We start from the raw sequence: 22,044 nt of genomic DNA on the forward strand, positions 1-22,044 counted from the left end.
ACCGATCTAATCAGTTATAATATATATATATATATATATATATATATATATATATATATATATATATACACATCAAAATCAAGTTCATTGATAAATGGTGTACAAAAAATGACCTTTACAAAAATTAAAGTTCTTTACTTTCATAAGTCATTAGAAAATATAAATTGTGACGTTATTCTTGTAGGTGTGCAATTCTACAAATTGTTCCCATCTAACAGTATCAAGAAGCGAACAAGCTCAAAAACTCAAACAAGCTGCTAAGCATTTGTCTAAAATCTCAAAAGTTTAAGAATAAATTTTTTTCTCTCTTACAACTGTGTCTCATTGTTTAAGAAAAAATACTCCCTCCATCACATATTTATTGTCCACTTTTGAGTTTTGAAGTCTTTATTCTTCAACTTTGACCTTAAATATTTTTATTTGTGTTATATATTACTTGATGTAACTTATAACAATGAAAATATATTTAAACACAATCCATTCATATATTTTGCATCAAGTATTATAAATCAAAAACACAAATATTTAAGATCAAAGTTGAAGAATAAAAACTTCAAAAGTCAAAAGTGGACAATAAATATGGAACATAATGAGTATTAAAGTTTTAAATGAAGATGAAACTTGAATGATAACCAAAATAACTACTTATTATAATTATTGTTGTTGGTAGCTGATGTGACAACCCGAAATTTCTATCTTGTACAACATTCAATTAAATCAAATTCAGACTCGTTTCTGCTATCTTTTAGCATTCTTTAGGGTTTGTTTGAGTATTATAAGCCTAGTACAATCAAGGTTTGGGTTTAGGGATGAGTTTATATTAAGTCATAAGTGTTGCATTCGGGCCAAACACTCATTCAAGAGGAGTGTACGACTGTCCACATGGGTGTACGACCGTACACCCATCATGGTCGTGAACTCCTGCCCATATATAAGCATTTCCTCCTTTTTCCCTCACTTTTCACACTTCCAAGGTAAGAAATCCGATTCTATCTCAATTATCATCAAGTTTTTAACCTTGATCTTCAGAGATGTAAGTATTCCTTCCATTGATTAGTTGATACATTGAGTTATCTAGTGAAGATCCATGTTTTCATCCATGAAATATCTCTTTTTGGGTTAGATCTTCAAGTTCATCACCTTTCACAAAGAACACCAAGAACACACACTTATTCTTGGGCCGTGAACTCCTTAGAAGCCTTCAAAAGTGTGAGTATCTCTTCTATCTACTAGTTGAGCTTAAGAAACACTTGATTTTAAGCCTTAAATCATCATCAAATGCATGAACACCAAGAGTGTATGGCCGTCCACTCATCATATGGTCGTAAACCCTTGTTTAGTGCATGTTTAGGCCTCAAACACACCTCATGTCCTAACATAGGATCATAAACACTTAAGGGATGCTAGATAGGACCATAACACACCTCTTTTTCAAGTTCTTCCATAAGTGTACGACCGTACACTCCATGACCATACACTCCATGGCCGTATACGCATGTGTCGTACACCACTTGGCCATACACACCATTATGTGGCCGTAAACCCCTTTGATGCAATCATTTGTGATTGTAACACTTCCATATAAGTGTTTCCTAGTCCCTAAGGTGGTTTCCTTGCATAATTAGTTACTTATATACTAATTATATCCATATATATATATATATATATATATATATATATATATATATATATATATATATATATGTCATTATATGCTTATTAGGATCCATTTGTTCCCGAGATTTCACTTAGCGCTCAACATCCTTTTTCGATCTTACATTCAAACCATTCACTGCAGGTGAGTTCATACCCCTAAAACTCTTTATCAAACTATTTTAAACTCATATTTTGTCAAAATCATGTCTATCCAGATATAGTTATATAAATAAGGTTAAAAGGACTTAGGACTAATAACTCGCTTTATTTCATGTTCCTTGTTTGGTTGTGGACTTAGGGTATCGGTTGTTTATCTGAATGTCATTTGAATCTTAGTTATATATTATGTATACATGTATAGATATAAAAGTTCTTACATTAGTTCAATGCCTTTGAGTAAAAAAGGTGTGCAAACATATTTAGTCATTCAAACAACATTACTAGTAAACTACAATAGGTATAGTTTAGAAGCCTACTATTCACTATTTCTAGTACAATGAAACACACAAAAGTCGGTTCAAACATACTATAACGAGAAACATAAAAAACATACTACAATGAGAAATAAGGAGGAACTTACTATACACTATACAAAGAGAACATATTATATACTATACAAAGAGAACATACTATATACTATACAAAGAGAACATACAATACACTAGAACAGATAGAGCATACTATACAAATACAAGAATACTATAGCATTAATGTGAGCCACTACTTCGTGGCATGACATCATACTGATGTGTCACATTTTGTAACTAGAATCTTCTGCAGGGAGAGCGTGAATTTGTATATAGATGTATACTGGATTGACCTCCTACACCTTGTTGTTAGCTACAGTGGGAGCTGCAGGCCTACGGGTGACGAATGTCATAACATTTTGACGTCTTCGAGTGTCGTGTTTTCTACTAGTCGATCAAGCATGGTTACAATCATATCACATTATACCTTAATTAACAATTGGTTTAAGGTAGTTAGTACAACAATAGTTACTATATACAATAGTACAGTACATCATTATTTTCTCATTGCATTCAGTTTGTTATCTTCTCACATAAACAGTAATGTAAAACTATATTTTGGTAATGATAGTCATACTTAGGAAAAACATTCACTTTTACAAACAAACAACATTCAGAACATTTGGGACTTGGTAGAAAGCTATATTTATAGTAGAAAATATAGGATTTTCTAGAAGATGCAAACCTTTACTACAAACACTTACAAACATTTACAACAAACATTTATAAACACTTTCTTCAAACTTATACAACATTTGACACTAAATACTTATGATCTCACCAACTTAAATGCTGATCCTCTCTTTCAAAATAACTTGTATTCTCATGTCACCAGTAGATAAGTACCGATGACAGGTTTTGAGAAGACGAAGCACTTTCAAGACTCGTCTTTATTTTGATTATTCATTTTTGGTGACTTATTAGTATTGCACAGAACACACTTGTATTGAATTATACTATTAATGCAATGGATGATGTTGTTGCTTGTTTATTATTATGCATTGTTATGGTACTGTACATGACGTCCTCCGCCCCTAGATTTTTCCGTCAATTTTGTTTGGGGGTGTGACAGCTGATTTTTTAATGCTTAATTAATTTTTGATCAAGACAGGGAACTTTAACTTTTGTTCATATTTGGTCACTTTTCTTTTTCTTTTTTATAGAAACCAAAACCTCAAGAAAAGTATCAAATTTTAAACCAGCGATGTAATTCCAAACCAGTGGTGGAACTAGCATAGAGTTAAGGGTAGCCTGTGTTGCCCCTTGGATTTGTTGAAGAGCAATAATTTTTTGGATGATATTCATGTTAATACAAGATGCTACTCCTAAATGATGTATGATGCTACTTCTAATCTGAATTTGGATAAATTAGCATCTATGGACGTCAATTTGAAGCAACGATTCAAGAGTTTATCCATTGAGAAACTGGCAAGAAAAACCTAATTATATTAAATCGATCCATACAAATGACAACAAAAAGTTGAATCGAAAATTAAATGAAATGTGTGTACTTGTTTTCTTTTTCATTTTTGTTGCCATCGGATTTCCAATACTAATAAAAAGTAACTTTGATTTTTAGCAAATATGTACATACCAATACCAAAATTTTAATAATTCTAGTAATAAAATAATAAACGAATACTAAAAAGAAAATGTAGAAACAAAAATATAAAATTTATAAAAAAAAATCCATAGAAATATAAAAGAAGCTATCAGTTTTTTATTAGAAAAAACTAATTCTAAACAAAATAAAAAAGAAAATTATAAAAAAATTGAAGTAGATATTGTAAACAATTTTTAGAAAATTCATAAAAGAATCACATATGTTAAAAAGATGCAATCGTAACTGAAAATATTATTATATAAAATGGTAAAAAAAAATTTAAAAATAAAGTTTTTTTTTAAATCAAGTTATAAATTTTTTTGGAAATAATAAAAAGAAATTGTATCAGGTCCGTAAATCAAAGTTTAAAAAAAATTAAATTAAAAAAAAAATCAAGTTATACCAATTTCTTAAAAAATCACTTGAAAAAATAAAAGATGAAGAGATTTGAAGAAACAAATCAAGTGTTGTTTGAAGCAGAACACACAAATATTTTATAATTTAAATTCTTCCACAAAACAAACTTACACAAATATTTTATAATTTAAAGTCTTCCACAAAACAAACTGCTACGAAATGACAAATGTTGGGCGTATGCTATACCGTGCAGCAAAAAGTGATTTGAAAAGATTTTTCTAAAAAAGCAAACAGTCTCTATGCGATCCTAACAAAAATTACATGAATTAATTATCAAAAAACTTGGGATCTAATGTTTTCCTTTCATTTGGTTGGTACACCAACTTCTTTATTTGATATTTGTTAACAAAACTACTTATTGTTTGTGTATTCCTATAGGAATTACATGAAAAGATAAATCATTGGAAAGTGGATTGTTTTGTCTTATTTGTGATCTTTACTTTATAATAAGCTTTCATCTAACCAAAAATTTATGTTTGGGTAATAGTAAATTATATGGTAACCTTTGAATTGTGTCTTGTTATATGAAGTTTAGAATGGAAGCAACAGTTGAGTATTTTGTTTAAAATATTCAAGAAAACACATGAATTTGACTCGTGATAATACCCGATCTTCTATAATTATTCATGTTGAATAAATTCAACTTTCTTGGAAATTATAAATGGCTTCATTACACTTAATAACATGTTACATAATATGTTTACATGTGTGTCCATAAGCAAGATTAGGATTAGTTGTTGGACTTGCAAATACAAATGTAGAGTGAAATTCCTTCATATCACTTAAGACGAAATTTCAAACACATTTCATTATAAGTTGATTCCATATGTATGAAAAATCTATCATAAAATTTCATTTAATTTTAACCTTAATGGAACTAAAGTCTTCTTTATCAAGATAATTAGATGTTGCATTGTATTTTTGACCATGAATGGCAAAAAAACTAAAAGTACATTGTTATAAAATTAAAAAACCTAAAAGTTCATTCCCTTACAATTAAATAATTAATAATAAATAATTATTTTTGACCATGAATGGCAAAAAAACAAAAATATAAAAGTTCAATCCCTTAAAGATTATACTTTTAACATTAATTAATCTTTATTATTTTATTTACTTTTATAACATTTTTCATCTTTAATTATTTATTATAAATTATTTACAATTATTAACAATATTTTCATTTCCAAATTAATTTATATAAGTTTATGAATATGTTTAACTTTATTTTATTTCCTTACTGTGTTTGTTATAGTTTTCTCTTTAAGTTAATATATTTATAATGTTATATATACAACATTTGATTAATCATTTTCTATTAGTATTTTAATAAAAATCAAATCTTATATTTAACTTAAAATGTATTAATTCCTTCTCTAATATTTTTGTTATCATCTTCCTGGTTTGTAATATTTATATCTTTTTTATAAGTCAAGTTAAATTTTTCATAATCATTTTATTTACCAGTACTTTTGGTTGATAAAAACACAAGTTTTAAGTTCATTAAAAACAAACACCATACATAAAAACAATCAAGGTAAACAAACTCAATTGGACAAATAAAAATAAAATCTATTTTAAAAAAAAAAAAAAAAACTTAGCTCAAAAACATAGCTTGCAGTAGCAACAACCCCTCAGAACGAACTATTCATCAATGTATAGAAATCAGTCCACTACTTTTAACGTTGTAATTTAAGTAAATTTCCTCATTGGGGGAAAATAAAAATACAATTTGCAGATATGAATGTCTATGAACAAATCAAATCCTCTAAAATTGCATCATAAAATGTTGCTTATTTAATGAGTACGCAAAACACGATCATGAAAATTAACAAGCAACTCAGAAAACAAATCTTCCATGGGAAACAGACTAGGAAATTAAACAGAAAGAAAAAAAGGCTGCTGTTAAAATTTATCAAAAAACATTTCTCGAATTGATGATTCAGAACAGAAGTAACAAGTTTTCAGCTTCGGATTTTTGAGATTCAATGCACGAATGCATCATACTAAATAGAAGAGGAAGGGAAAACATAAACAATGCTCCAAATTCAAAGAAATAACACATGGAATCATGAATTGAAGGGGTTAATCTCGTTTTTCAAACGAACATCGATCGCATACCTATGAGATCATGCAGTTCTGAATCCGCTTCCAAAGTGATAAGCCGTCAAACCAGAACCCTAAAGTATGAAAAGATAAACCGACTATGAGTTATATTTATAGCTAAATGTCGAGCTCTTTAAAGCCCTAATACGGGTGAGTGAGAGATGTACGTGAACTTCCAAAATGTGACTAGGGCTTGGCCCATTTTAAATAGAGCTTTTTCTTTAAGTACCATAAATTGAAAGTGAATAATCATTTATTATTTATTTTTTATATTAGGTTATAATATGTAGAAATATTATAATAAAAAATGATAATATAAAATCAAATATTTATAAAATTTTATCTTTATTTTTACACAAACATACTCTATTTAAATTGCATATTTAAAAAAAAAAAAAAAATTAAGACAATACTCACAATTAATGACGTAGCACAACAAAAAACAAAATAAATCTAAACAATGAAGCAATTAACACTTGAATTAGAAAATATAAAAGATGCATTATAAAATAACTTGTTGGGTCTTATAATTTGTTAAACATAAAATCTAAAATACAATTAGAGATATATTCAACAAACATTTGACATACTTTCATATTATCGATCATATATTAATCAATTTAATAAACATTGAGATGTTGATGAGGAATAAAGTGGGTAGCCGCATATGACTCAATTTTTTTATTATATATTTTTATTTTAAAAAAACAATTTATAATAACGACAAAACCTTTTTTTTTCTTTTGCGTTTTGGGCCTTTGAGAATATTTAATTCCTCATGACCGATCTTGTTAATAAACAACCATTTGATTTTATTTATTTTAACATATTCATAAATAATATATACTTATTATTTTAAATCATTTGATTTTATTATTCAATTCTACATTTACCTTTATGTGGATTCCTAACCCGACCTTATTTTAGACTTCTAACTCTCAACATGGAACATCCATCAAGCCTTTTTTTTTTTTTTTTAAATAAAAGAGAGTAATTTTTCCATTTTTAGGTATAGGGGTAAAGTGGTCACTTTTTAATTAAAGTTGGGATAAAGTTAATTCATACATTGCTTTATCTCACATATAAAGTTGGTGTTGCTTTATTTTTTCTTCAATGTAATTTGTTATCTATCAACATTATGAATTTAATTATTTCTTATTGTAAAGGGTAAATTCATTTCTTTTTTCATTTTGACTTATAAATCCATTTCAATCAGAAGGAAGATAGGACATATGTTTGGCTTTGATAGGCTCTGAAGTAAAAATTTGTTGTTCTCACTATTCCTAAGGTGAATTCAAAGAAACATTTATCTTTTCACCGGGGTTCAAATCGTGAAATTGGTTGGTGCCAAAACTCAAAATATTGGGTTTTGTCCCACCTACACAAATGACAGATCCATGTTTGTAACTACAGATAAACTGTATAGATTTGATTAAAAATGTAATTTCATGAGTGGTGGCTTTCTTGCATACTCCTTTTATGCATGATGCCTTTAAGAGTTTGGTGAACACTATCATTATTTATGAGATGGTTTGAGATGTTGAAGGGTCGCTAATATAATTACACATTAACTTTTCGTTCCATATTCATATATGTACCGGGGGAGAAGAAAACTGACAAAATTGTTACCATGTCATATAATTAGAGCGGATACCACCACCACTTTGATTTTTTCCCTTCCCTTTTTGCTTTCTTACTTCCAACTCTTGAAGAGCTCCAAAGTGGAATCCGATGATAACAAATTAGATTTTATTTTCTAAGAATCGTTATTTTTTTTCGTTTCTTACTGTTTCCAGCAACTATTGATTTTCCATTATAATCCCCTCATATCTTTTTCTTATCTATTTTTTAAGGACGTATAATGGAAGATATGAGGGGATTATAATGGAAAATCAAGCAATTGTTTTTCCATTATAATCCCCTCATATCTTTTTCTTATCTATTTTTTAAGGACGTATATTGATTTTCCATTATAATCCCCTCATATCTTGAAGAGCTCCAAAGGGGATTATTTTCTAAGAATCCGATGAAGCAATTGCTGAGCTGGATACATTGGGGCAGGATTCTTACATGGATAACACGTTCATCAAGCAACTTCTTCGTGAAAATCTTACTTTGTGGACATCTGATATGCAAGTATAATATAAACACTAATAGCAATGGACTTTTTGTTTTTTTTTTTATTATATATCTATATATAATTTGTTGATTAATAATTTAATATTAATGACTTAATTGTGACAGGATGAGGGAGTTGATGATCTCATAGTGTTTTGTAACTATTTTTTATCCTCACACTTGCTTCTTTGATTTCATTATTTGTGTTCAATTTTAAACATTGTTGCTTAATTTGATGTCAGAGATGGATATATAACGTTCTTACTTTGATGTCAATAGGGAACTTGATTTATTGAAGCTTTACATGATGCATCATGATGAAGAACATAAATTAGGGTTTGTTGAAATAGGATCAAAAAGAGAAAGATTAAAAGGAAGAAGATGATGAAATAGAACTAATTGATTAAACGATAACACAATCTACAAGATTACCCAGAGAATCTCCCTCTCTCTAAGCCGAAATCTTAAGAGCCAATACAAAGTATTACACTATCAAATTTTCTAGACATCTCTCTACTGTGACCTTTCTCTCTATTTATAATAATCCTAGCCCACCTAGGTGAATTTCCTATTTTGCCCTTTACTGGGCTTTCTAGACAAAACCTATAAAATTCTTGCTTAAATGGTATTTGGGCCCAATAATACTCATTTCCTATCACATCACAACCCCTCGACGTAAATAAGCTAAATAAAGAAGACGATGGTCAAGTTATTGCTCTCATAAGATTTAAAAAAAAAAATAATGACATGTTGTAAATTTGATTTAATCGATTTAAGCTTTCCATATCTGCTTCTTTTATTGTTTATATGATGATTTTGCCAAATTTATTTGGGTTTATTGTAACCGCTCCATCAAAGTCGACCAACAATCCCAAAACTAAGGCTTACAGACCGTCATTCAGTGGCAATTCCAAGTGATTTCGTGTTTTTCTTTTATAATCTTCATGTGTTATATAATCTTTGCCTTGATTTTTAATGTATGTACACACGTTTTTGAGGTTCTGAACGCATAGTTTTGAGCTTTCAAAAACCTATTTGCACAAGTATTGCAGTTTCATCAAAGTTTATTTTTTGGTCAATTTACCATGCCTTATGTTCGATGAATTGTTTAAGAGAATTCTTTTTTATTAAACTCACTAGTTGTGAGACCCGTATAATATACGGGTTGATTAAAACAAAATGTTAAGTACGAACGATTAAATAGAAATTTTATTTGAATTTGAAATTGAAATAATTGAAAACTATGAGAAAAAAAATACAAAGAATAAATTAATTAAAATTATGTGTTTAGTGTTTACTAAACGGGTTAATTATAACAAAATATTAACCATAAAGGTTTAAACTGTAAATTTATTTGGAATTGAATTTGAAATTTAAAATTTGATAGTCATTATGGTAGGCTTAATTTATGGAAAGTAAATTAATGATATATTGAAAATGAAAATTAAAGCAATGACAAGTGGAAAATAAATATATCTCAAATTATGACAAAATGACATGTGGCTAATCTTATAAGAGAATGACATGTGGCAAAATCATTTTCATTTATTAGAGTAGATTTGATAATGAGAGATTGACATTAGATTGTTTTAATGTGATCAGACGAAGATGGGCACGAGTACATGAGTGGTGGAACCAAAAGTTACTGTTACGGACACATTCCAGATTGTGGTGGGTCGGCTAAAAGGGGATACTCAATTAGGCATGATTGTAGAATTTATGCACAAAAACTACATGTACCAACTTTTGTGAATAGTATCTAATTCCATGTTAACACCACATCTTATTTACCATGAAACCGTACGTTAAAGTAAATTTTCTTTTCTAGGATGCAACTTATCGAGGAATTGTTGGTGTAAGCTTTGATGTTGTGCAATACGGGTAATGTATTATTGCGTTGATTGCCTTTTGTTGGAATTGGACGGATCTTATTTGGTTATCATACCGATAAATATGTCCATGTTTTCCTTCATTTTATTTTAATTTTATATTTTTCTTATTTACATTGATAATTTTACTACCAAACAGGAGACAAGAAGTAAAGAAGCATACGTGGTTGCAACTAAACTACAAATGAGATCCTTTCTTTTTAATTTATAAAATTCAGTGCTATAGGGTGCGTTTATTATTCCATTACAAAATTTCATATTTCCCTGTTTCATTTACTAATTTGCAAACATAAACAACTGATGAGATCGATGCCTACAACCAGTACATTGACGTTTTTTCTTCATAACATGTCGATAATTTTGATAAGAATAAGAACCTACTTTTATTTCATATTTTACCAATAGCAATCTACTTTCAGGTTTTTGTCGAATATAACATCATACTTTCATTTTGTATTTTGTCAAATATAAAAAATGGAAGTAGAGTGCTATATATGGGTATCTACTCAAAACTGCAAACCATCACGGCCATTTTTTGTGGCATGACATTTATGATTTTATACGAGAGGAGATGCAACGAAAACTGGACGAGTGGGCCGAAGAATTGCAAGAATTGCACAAGGAACGAAAATGATTGGAGAAGGCGGATGTGAGTTTTAAGGGTAGCTCACCTACTTGCGTTCAGCACCTGATGTTATTTATTCTTCTTCTGCACTTTTAGGATAGCTCACATAAACCTTCATATTCTATTAGTCATATTAAGTTACTTAAGATCCAAATTCTGTAACTGAATTTTTGAGATACGCTTTTTTGTGTTGATTTCCAGGATCATGTTCGAGGAACACTTTGTGAAAACCACACAAGGAATTGAAGAAGAAAAGATTCAAAAATAAAGTTAATTCGATTTTTGGAAGTCTTATTCATCCACAAACATCATCAGCAAATGACTATAATTGCACACAACATAACAACTTCCAACACCGCAACATACATCTGCAGGAAGATCATTCAAGACGAGAACATGAGTGCAGCAACAGACATCTGCAAGAAGATCATTCAAGACCACCAAACACCATGAGGATGCATACCACTCCCAACACTTTTGTAAGCAAATGTCCTGTAGTCATCCTTTAATGAATGGACACTTTTGTAATCGAATATCCTATAAGGATCCACTAATGAATGATAACTTTTGATCCCTATCCTCTAATATATTTATCTACTCTATAAAAAAATTCTTTATATGTTAAAATAGATACGAAATATTTACGCCAAAACTTCCAACCGATATCATATGAGCACATCAGGTCCCTCTGCCCCCCGCGAAGTGGGGGTTACCAATCTAGTTTATATTTAAATATATGGACTGATACTTATCATGTTAGAAAAGTATCCTTAGGTAGTTGTTCGTGTTACAAGGCCAGTAGCAAAAGTCGATTGTAATATATCTTCAAGATACTTATCATGTTAGGGATATGACAAAATCGGAAAAATACCATTTCTTTTTTCTTGATTTTCTTCTCATTTATATTTTTGACATTTACTTTGAGGTTGTTAAGCTATTGAGTCCATATCAACAACTGATGTTTTTGACCTATTAACTGAATATATGTTAAGTATGGGTGTGGCTTTCTATTTCTATAATAGAGAGACAAAGTTATGTGGTGGTGGGTACAAAGTGAACATAATTGTAGGAAAATATAGAAAATATGGGTATAATTTAAGCAAGGAAAGTAACAGAAAAAAAGTGACTTTTAAAGTAAGCAAACTAACATCTTGGTGTAGGTGGTTTATGCTTAAATAGCAACTTTGGCCATGCAGATCCTGAGTAGGAGTTACTTGACACGTGTCATTAAATTACAAATATAATAAAGTAGAAAATCAAAAAGCCATAAGAGTGATCGACTATAACACGCTACACTACAAAGTTTAATGAACTTTCAGAAAACAAAAATATATTTATTATATATCTTTAACATTTTAACCTACCAAACACACCAAATACCTAAAACACAATTTAATTCATCTTTTTATGCAATTAAAAAGTAACCAAAATTAAATCTCAACCAATCCAAAAGTAAATACAGTAAGGGTTATGATGTTACGTACCATTAACCCACTATGAAAAACACAACAAATAATCTTTGAGTTGAGGTTAAATAGAGGTACCATCTGATTAATTTCTGATTTGTTATAAAGAAACCAATTAAAAAAAATCAAAACAATTTACAATCAAGAAATTGAAATGTTCGCATTCAAATAAAACTCCAACAAACAGAGACCTAGAAGTTTCAAGCCAAAGAATAAAAAATCTTTTACTTGTTTCATGTGGCCTTGAGGAACCTGTGCATCAACTATACTATTTAGGGTAGGTGGAAGAACAATTTACATAGAAGCAACAACCTCAAAAGTAGATGAATATTGCTAGATCTCAAGGAAGGCACTAGGTGATTAAAGGCGACCCAACGATCTCTGTTTCAACTAGCACTGGAAGCGTTCAGAGGTTTGGCCATTTGGGTTTGATATTGAAGCAATGAAATCAATGCAAAAGGATGTGAACATCGACTGTAGGAGAATGTTGGGGGGTTTAGGTGTAAATTTCGCCATTAAAATGTTTTTTCCACCTGTGTGTGTGTTAATACGATGGGAAATGAAAACGAAATGGGAATAACAAATCGATCTAGGGCTTCAACATACGTCGAACAATAGATAGAAAAGAGAAAGCAAGTATAATACAAATGAATCGGTGCAAATAATGGCCTTGATGGGAAATGAATCAAATTTCAGAAACTGTGTTTTTTTAAATTGGGAAGAAGGCGTGATTAGAGGAAGATCAATGGTATCCAATTTGAAAAGTCTTACATGAGCAACTAAGTTATAACCGGTATGTTTAAAATTGTTATATAAAAAAAATTAATTAGGAAAATGCATCTATGATTTCTTGGGACACATCTTTTGATAGAATTTTTAAAGATTTCAAAAATGTTATTAGGATAAGATTTTTTATTTTGAATATTGAATTGAAGTTGAATTGTTACAAAAACAAAGGAAATCAAAGAAAAATACAACGTGAAAAAGATACAAGCTAGAAAAACGACATGTGACACATTTAGGATTTTTTATTAGAATAAACTATGTTAAAACCTTTGGGATACACTGATTGGCAACTTAAAATAGAAAAATAATACATAATAAACTACTTGCTATAATTTGGTGGTATTTTTAAAGTACGATGTTACAATAAATAAGAAGAAATAAAAGTATAATGCTATAACAAACAAAACAATATAAATATGTTCTTGTCAATTGTCAGTTATCTATACTATCCTGCACTTGCCACCTCCCAATTTAAAAATATTTGGGTAATTTGCTTCTCATTATGGTTGAAGTTCAAGAACCATAAAGATAAACTAAATTTATGGAGAAGGGTAAAATCATAAATACAAAACAACATCAAGGACCCACAAAATGCTTAAAATTTATTGGTCTGCAATTATATAAATTACATCCAAACTGTAGTTTTATCTTTTGATTAGTAAAATCCTCCAAAATCTTTATTCCTTTGTGGTTGGTCTCCTCAAAAAGCATTTGAAAGTATTCACCAAAACCTACCACATGTTTTATAAAGTTACACCACAAAGCTTCATAAAACATTGAACTAAAAATCTTGGATTAAACAAAATGTTGATGTTCATTGATCTTATTGACCTTGTTGAAGTGGTTTAATACTATAGGTAAAAAATGTTAAATTAGATTGTTTTTATTGAACCAGAGCTTGGAGTTGATTCTTTATTCAAATTATATTTTCAAAACATGGGCTTCATTGACAACATCCCGACATTGAATCAATTAATTATTTGACCGGTGATGCAATATGTCCTCATAAATTGGATCGCAATATATGTATTTGCTAAAGATGGCAACAATTTTTCTTGTTTTTGGATTCACTTATGATCATCTTGATCAACTTCCTGCAAGATGTCAGATAAAAGATCAAAAACATTGCTCATAGTCACAATCATGGACAAACTAAAAAAAAAATGAAAAATGATATATTAAATGGCATCAATCCACACCCCTTTTTGTAATTGATTTAATATTGATCCATGAATTCATAACGAAATTAGTAGTTTTAAGATACATATATTAGAAGCTTGTAATTATTAAAATACTCACTAATTTATCACTCCAACTAAGAACTAACTTTCACACAATTTCTCCATGGTCCTTATACATATTGTAAATACCATGGGGTAGCTCCCATATCGTAATCCCATCTAAACACAATTGGCACTAAATTATACATTTTGACTGTTTCTAGTCAAACAAACAATGTTTTGACAGTTTTGCTAAATTCGGAAAATAAATTATTGATAAAAATTGTATTAGAAATTTGATTTAAAAGAAAAAAGGGTTTAAAATGTAAGATACCAAAGTGTCCTCATGACTTGTACATCTCACAGCTGACCAACAACACAACGACCTCTTAAATGCAAGATCTGTTCCGGTGAAATAAGCAAATTGAAAAGAAATTATATAAAAAGTATGGAACCAGCATAGATAACGAGGCTAGGCATTATTTCTGATGTAACAGTATAGGTTAACCCTTGTAACTCTTTTTGAAGTATAATTGATGAAATATCTGAGTATTATGTGATTTATGTGTTTATTTTCTTAATTATTATAAACTAATGAATTAAGAATAAAATAAGCGTCAAAATTAAAGTGTGAGATAAGCCCGATATCTTTGCATGAAGATGTAGTGGTTGAAACAAGAATTTCGGAGATATAAAGAATGCCGAAATCCGAGTTATAATGAAGAAGTTATGACCTATCGAAGTTTCGCGACAAAACCGACAATGTTGAATGACGTAAATAGTGAATTTATGATAGAGCGATATTTAGCCTTAGTAATGTAAATGAAAGTCATAGAATATGTTAAACTGAGATCGTGCATAAAAAGAACGCCCTAATCTGACTTCGTATGAGGAAGTTATGATTTTTCGAAGTTTCGACTTAACAGTATGCAGCCCGAATACTCGATTTGAGATCGACCGGTTTTTAGCCGACACAATCTAAACGAGAATCGAATATCTCATCGATATTAGTCCAACGGTAAAAAGACAGACGAAAAACGGACGTCGGATGAAGAAGTTATAAATTTATAACGAAGTTTCCTGTCTCGACCCACTAAAAATAAATACTAAAAATAAAATCAAAATTAGCCGACAGAGTCTAAAGGAAAGTTGTAGAGCGTAGTCTCACCTACACGTGGATATAAAGAGCGTCGAAAACGGAGTTCATGAGGAAGATATGAATTTTTGAAGTTTATTAAATTATTAAAATATTAGATTTAATTATAAATTTTGATATTATCCAAAAGGGGAGGGAGTCAGCGACCTTATCCAGGTTACGCCGTGCGTAACTTAATTTACATCCAGCGTAATTCGGGGTTTTAGCCCCCCATAAATAGATGTCGAGTGCACCCGAGTTCTATTGCTCATTTCTTCCTTTCTCTCGCGTTTTTACCCCGTTTTGCGTGCAAGAAATACCCCGAAGCCCTGGTATCATTCCCGAGCCCGAAGCAAGTCCCGAAGCCCCGAATATCCCGAGAAGTGCAATTCCCGAGCTGAAGCTCTGCCGCGAGAAGCTCGGTTTTTGTGAAGATCTTCCAGATCTACCGAAGAATACTACTTCTACAAGTCGTAGTGTTGTCCGATCATCTTCTGATCAAGTGAGTGTGTAGTTACTTTCTTCTAACGTATAATTATGAAGTATTTTATACGAAATACGTTTTATGTGTATATTTTGTTGGTTATATGTGTGAATATATATCCATTTTTTTCTATCTCATAGATATGATTTATTCTCCATGAAATACGTGTTATGTGTATGTGTCTCATCTGTTGTTTGGAATATGTATTGAATGAGAATGTTATACAGGTTTTAAAGTATATATAAAAATATATTTTTTTATCTACTAATATGTTGGGTAGAACATGGGTAGATAGTTGATGTGTGATAAACAGATGAAAAGCCTCGATGTTGTTGTTGTTGATCTAGTTAGTCAGCGAAGTATGGATAACGACCACATACTCTTTCTAGACAGTTATGTGGAATGCTAGCAGGCTCATAACTTGTAGGTGTTGTGAACGATGTGTTCACCGGTGTACTTTATCCCCCTCATGGTTGCCTTTAGGATATCTGTTGTTAAGGAAACCCCTTTGCAGTAATGTCCGTCCCGATGAAAATCCTAGATTAGGTCCCTGGTAATAGATTTTGTTTTAGGGACGTAAAGTGAGGATAACGGGAAATGGGTAATTGGGTTATTGTTGGTTGGTGAAATTAAATATAATTATTTATTGTGGGTTGAAAACTCTATATGCTCACCAGGCTCCCAAGCCTGACCCACTCAATTTATTTGTATTACAGGTAGTGGCGCGAGGGCATAAGATGGATGAATCATCAAGTAATTTTGTTTATTAGACCAGTTGTTATATGTAACTGTTGTATGGTCTATCTTTTGTTGTTTATGCTTTTGTGTCTGTATCGGAAAATGACATCCCAAGTTTTGATTATATAATGAAAATACATTTCTTTATGAAATGCTTTGGTAAATATTATTTTATCATATTTTGTTTTTGGGAACAAATTTCGCAACTCTTTTAAATCAAAAGGATTTACTCTGAAATTATTTTAAAAACATAAATGAAACCGGTCTTTTCTGACCGTGATTTTGGGGATATCACATGTAGAATGGATAACAAAACTTACAATGGAGATTGTTGACTCTTTCATAAATAATTGATATTTCAGAAAAAAAAAAAAAAAAAAAGGTAAACACATACAGACCAGGAGATGATGAATCATAAATGTGAATTGGCTGATTGGTTTTAGCTTCAAGCTTCATCACCAAGTGCGTTTAATACTTGAAATTAAAAGGTTTCATAGGTTAGGTTTGCATTAGGGCTATGGAATACTTGTAATAAAATCTTTTTCCTGTTTTGATTGCAAAATAGAGAAATGGAATGTTGATGGAGTTTGATGGTGGTGGTTCGGTTTTAATTTCCCTCAATTTCATTATTTGTAGGGTTATGAAGAGCTGATAAAGAGATCAAAAGAGGCTCCAAATAAAGAGATGATGGATGAAAGGCACAAGCGATGGTTTGAATCGTCACCAAAGGTGTAAGGCATTGGAAGACAGTTGTAGTGATGATGACGGCTAGGGTTTGTATGATCGCTTAAGAGAGAGTGAGTTGAATATTAATATTATCTTGCAAATAAAACACGATTTTGAAATAGTATAAATGGAATTTTGAATATTTTCTCTCATTTTCTAGGATAGAAATAGAATGAAGGAAATATGTTGATTTTACGGGATACAATGAATAAAAACGAAAACGACGCATTAAAACATAGACAAATTGGGCGGGAAAACAAAATGTAGAATGAACTAAAACATGACATGTGTTCAAACATAGGGTCTAAAAAAATGACAAATTGTAAGTTTAAGAGTTTTTTATTGGAATAGAAGATTCAACGAGTTTTAAAAGTTTGAAAAAAAAGGAAGTTGTTATATGCTTGAATATAAGGGTAATTTTGGAATTTCAGTTAAAAGTTTTGAACGGTAAAAAAAGCTTGGCAAGGGCTTAACAATTGTAACGTGACAAAAAACTTACTTATTGAATACATTAGGGGATTTTTTACAAAATGATCATTACTTATTTCTTAAAAATGATTTTTTAATTTGCTAACTTGTTTTCTTAGAAATTAACTTCACTAAAATAGGTTCGTTAACTGAGTCACTTTAGTAGTGAACGTCTTAAAGCTTTTAAATTTTAGTTTAAATAGAAAATTGATTTAAAAAAAAAAAACTCTGGTTTGGAGTACGAATATTTAGATTTTAGTTTAAACAAAAAACTTTAAATCTAAAAGTTAATTCATGCAGTTTTAAGAAAATTTTATTGAGATTTTTAATCAAATTTTAGAACTGTTTTTAAAAATATATTTATGTATTTATCTTTTTTAAACATTTGTCATTTTATGCAATAATATACATTTTCAAAGTTTTCAATTGCTTTATCAAACACTCATATTTATAATAAAAACTATAATTTTAAAGTATCGACTATTCATTACCAGCTATCAGCTAGTTTTATCAAATATATCATACTTTGGTTTAAAAGAAATGGTAGCTTATCTTTTACACTAAAAGTTGGCTAAGACCAACTCCAAGGCTAGCACTATTATTTTGTGTAAAAATCACACAAAAACTATTTTCAATTTCAACCACACATTAAAAATTAACACTAAAAATATATTTTAATATTATAATTATAAAATAATATTTTCTTTAGCATAGGTAATCCATGTGTGGTATTTGAAACGTTTAACTAAGATCTTTTATAAAATAAAAGTTATATATATATATATATATATATAACAAATGAGTGTTTTGTATAGTTGTTAAATAAGTTCTATAAACAAATCAATTTAACTAATGTTTTTTTTATTATTAAAATAGAGATAAAAAAAAAATATGTAATATTAATGTGTATATTGCTTTTAGCGTTGATGAACACTTTAACATCAATTTATGTGTTACTTTGGCATTATATCAAAATGTCAGCAAGTATAGTGGCCGTTGAAGGTCAACGAGCCTACAAAACATAAATTTGCAGTTTCTTTAGAATTGCTTTAACAAATATTTGCACTCCTAACTAATTCTTTTGGCATTAAGTCTGTTAATTTGTTAGCATGGAGTTAAGTTTGTCAAAAAATGTTCGTTAAGTCACTAATTTATTTTACTGTCATGAAAAGTGAGTTAATAAATTAACAAATTGTTTCTTAACAAACCATATAGTCATTATGTGAATAATATATTTGTCGTTCAAACATGATCAATATCTCTCTTGAATATATAGGGAAAATGACACATATAGCCTACAAATTGTTTAGGGTTGACCCTTTTAAACACTTAAGTTTTTTCATGGCTATATGAGGGAACCAAGTTGTGGGCAACCTATTTTTTTAGTCCCCTTTACTTGTTTTAGCCGGTTTAGATGTCACACCCCCAAACCGAATTTGGCGGAAACATCCGGGGGTGGAGGACGTCATGTACAGTATCATAACAATGCATAATAGTAAAGTAAGCAACCACATCCATTGCATTAATAAAATAGTTAAATACATATGTGTTCTTTAGTAAAGTTTAAATGACACCAAAAAAATGTATAATCAAAATAATGGCGAATCTTGAATCTACTCCGTCCTTCAAAAGTTGTATGAGTGCACCTGTCTCACTGGTTTCCTGAGAATACAAGTTATTTTGAAAGAGAGTATCAACATAAAATGTTGGTGAGTTCATAATTGTTTAGTGTCATTTAGTAGTTTAAAACCTTGAAATGTTTGCATTAAAAACCTTGAAAAGTTTGTAAAGTTTTCCTAGAAAATCATATATTTCATGCTTAAAATGAAAAAGTGGCCTACTACCCGAGGCCCGACTGTTTTACATGTTTGTTCTTGAATAAAAATGTAATGTTTTCATATATACTTGGAATAGTATGGAAAAATATAGTAGTACTTTATATCTGTGTAAAAGTATGTTTCTCCCGTTTATTACTATCCTCTATTTAGAAAAATAGAATGTTTTAACCCAACAATATCACTATTGTATAATGAAATGGGAAAAAATGAAGACTCATAATCGTATTAAATTTACCATACGTTTTGGAGAGTCTTATTTCCTTTAAAACCGAATTGGTTAATTAAATCTTAGAATGTGATGTAGTTATACCATGTTGATTGACGACTGAACACACGACGACCTTATGGCGTCGAAAATAGTAAGGTGACATTTTGTCACCCCTTGGCCTTACCGGTTGGGACTGTAGCTAGCAGTCGGGGTGTGAGAGTGTCTGTCCCATATAGATCTATAAACACAATGTCCGCTCTCCCTCCAGGAGACTCTGGTTACAATGTGATACAACAGTGTATTGTTGTACCATGAAGTAGTATCTCACATTCTAGTTATTATGTACTTGTTATAGTATGTATGTTCCCCTTTGTAATTGTAAATGTATATGTATATGTTTTTTCCTGTTCTTGTATATGTATATGTTCTTTATCGTTCTTGTATATGTATATGTTCTTTATCGTTCTTATATATGTATATGATCTCTAAGCTATACCTCTAATAGCTTACTAGTATGATTGTTTTGTATCTGACTTGTAGAAAAGACTCAATTGTTCCGCTTGAACAATTGGATTAAGTATAATTCTAAAAGTAAAATTTTATATTCTTACACGTATATAGTGTGTATAACTATGAGTTAATCGACAGTCGAACCAGTGTTTCTTACCCTAAGCCCACAACCAAACAAGGAACAGGAGTCAAGGTCATTAACAACAATCCTAAGTCCACTAAAACATATTTATACACCAATATATAAAAGAATACGGTTTCGAAAGCAAGGAGTTTGAAAAGAGTTTAAAAAGGGTTTTACAATAAAGTCTAACAATGTTTAAACTTGGTTTGAAAAATGAGTTTGAAAATGGTTAGAATTGAGAGTAAAAATGGTGGTGGGAACCCTTGGCCGAGAATAAGAAGAAAAGGGGGAAAAGAGGGGTGAAAAGAGATGTGATGTTTGCATGGATAAATGAGATTACTTGGTTACTTGTGGGATAATTAGTATGGAAGTCCACAAGGTAATTATAAGGTGGCACCTAAAATTATCCCCTTGTTTTCCTTTTTTTTTATTTTTATTTTTATTTTTTATTTTTAAGTTGGGCTGAGAATGAGAGTAAAGGGTGAAAGAAAAAAGGGTTTTGGGCTTATATTGAATATTCTTGAAATTATAGGGCCCAAGTTGAAGGTTTTCGGCCCATTGGGCCCTTCTTGACGGTTCACGACCCAAAGTTGGTGAAAGAGTGGGGTTTACGGCCCAATCACCATGAGAAGATGGGTTCACGACCCATCATGGCCCATGATAAATAAGTGAGTTATTTTAATGTAGGCCCAACTAGAGCCTAAATGGGTGTCATTGGTCCAAAATTATCAATTAGAAGGTTGACTGGCCCATTAGGCCCAACAAGAGGACCCTAGTCCATAATAAAATTGAATTGGGATACTTAGGGTTTCAGACTATAGTTAAGTATATGAGATGCATCGTATTAGGTTTTGAAGTTTGCTCAGGAGTTTTAATTCAAATGGATGATTTTGATTGAGCATAAAGTATGATATCCACTTAGATTACAAGTATTACAATAGTTGATGTTTACACGAGGATAGGATTCGTAGCTAAAAATGCTAGTTGTGACATCATCCCCCCGTTAGAGGGAATTTCTTCCTGAAATTCATTTGGAAGTTAGGATCATGAATGAGAGATTAAGTGAGGGTACTTCTGCTTCATCTAATATTCGCGTTCCCATGTGAATTCTGGTCCATACTTAGCGTTCCATCGAACCTTCACAATCGAAATGCAACTATGTTTAGTACACTTCACTTCCCTATCCATTATCTCGACCGGTTCTTCGAAGAACAGGAGATTCTCATTTGTTTAAATCTCTTCTAGAGGAACGACAAGGGTTTCATCAGTTAAGCATTTTTTCAAATTTGAAATGTGGAACACAGGGTGTACGTTGCTGAGTTCCGAAGGTAGCTGCAGCTTATATGCCACTGGACCAATTCGGGCAAGAATCTCGAACGGTCTAATGTATCGCGGATTTA

At 30.5% G+C, this 22,044-nt stretch overlaps 1 long non-coding RNA gene and 1 other non-coding gene across 2 annotated transcripts; both read right to left on the minus strand.

The window, feature by feature from the left end:
* Positions 1-2,160: 2,160 nt before the first annotated feature.
* Positions 2,161-6,490, minus strand: LOC145017247 (uncharacterized). The gene is made up of 2 exons (XR_013666439.1): positions 6,325-6,490; positions 2,161-2,610 (listed from the first exon to the last, which is right to left on the minus strand). It is a non-coding gene; the product is annotated as an uncharacterized LOC145017247 (long non-coding RNA).
* Positions 5,832-5,920, minus strand: LOC145018890 (small nucleolar RNA R21). The gene has a single exon (XR_013667251.1). It is a non-coding gene; the product is annotated as a small nucleolar RNA R21 (small nucleolar RNA).
* Positions 6,491-22,044: the final 15,554 nt, after the last annotated feature.

Source organism: Lactuca saligna, chromosome 9, assembly GCF_052625555.1.
Source record: "Lactuca saligna cultivar CGN05327 chromosome 9, ASM5262555v1, whole genome shotgun sequence".
Classification (NCBI taxonomy): Eukaryota; Viridiplantae; Streptophyta; class Magnoliopsida; order Asterales; family Asteraceae; genus Lactuca; species Lactuca saligna.